The sequence below is a fragment of the Anneissia japonica genome, unplaced genomic scaffold (assembly GCF_011630105.1).
Source record: "Anneissia japonica isolate Jap-2015-1 unplaced genomic scaffold, ASM1163010v1 scaffold287714_len2871179_cov188, whole genome shotgun sequence".
NCBI classification, from domain to species: Eukaryota; Metazoa; Echinodermata; class Crinoidea; order Comatulida; family Comatulidae; genus Anneissia; species Anneissia japonica.
In genome coordinates, this window is record NW_022755542.1 from 345,286 (window position 1) to 346,145 (window position 860).

The window sequence follows — 860 nt, forward strand, 5'->3', positions numbered from 1 at the left end:
AATGAAATAACGTGATGCTTTTATCAGCGAAGTCCTTTTATGAGGCTGGATTGGAGTTATTTTGTCGTGACAAAAAGTCTTGCTGTCACAGGGATTGAACCCAGGACCCAGGATTGATAACATGAATGATATCATTGGAAAATCTGATTTATCATCAATTATATTAATATATATAATATAATGATATTTGTTGATCCAATAATTGGTTTCGCTTAATAATTGAACGACGATTTCTTGATTGACTGGTGCAATTGATTGATCAATTTTGTTGATTTTAATGTTTTGGCACTGTTTTGACAATTGATTTTTTAAGGGGTGCACACTGACATAAATTGTTTTCGTCTGTGTGCTCTTTGGTCACTTCTTTTGTAGGCCTATTACTGTACAAGAGAATTTAATACCATATGAATGTTTATTGAATTCAATTGAAGGCCTACATTGCAGATAAATGAATTGAGATATGATTAGGCCTATGTAGGCCTATAGATACCACAAGTGAAGGAAAAAAGAAAACATCAAAATCAAAATCGATGGCAAGCTAATTAATTATTATCATATATAACATTGAACTACATCCAGGAAGAGCAGGCAGGTTGTCTGTGGGGTTAGTTTGCCTCAGCTAATTTCTACAAAATTCAGACTAGAGACCGTATAATCCAGGAGCCTCTCTGCGACTGGCTGATGTTCGGCTCCATAAAACTGAGCGGGGCCCCTGGATATGGGGAGGGAACTTGCTGCCTTGCAAATGCTAGGCCCACCGCCGAGAACGTCGAATGGCGGAGTGGTGACCCTTCGACTATTTAACCTTTAATTTCTAGTGATGAATAAGTCGATTATTCAGAATGATTGGCTTTCCAGAG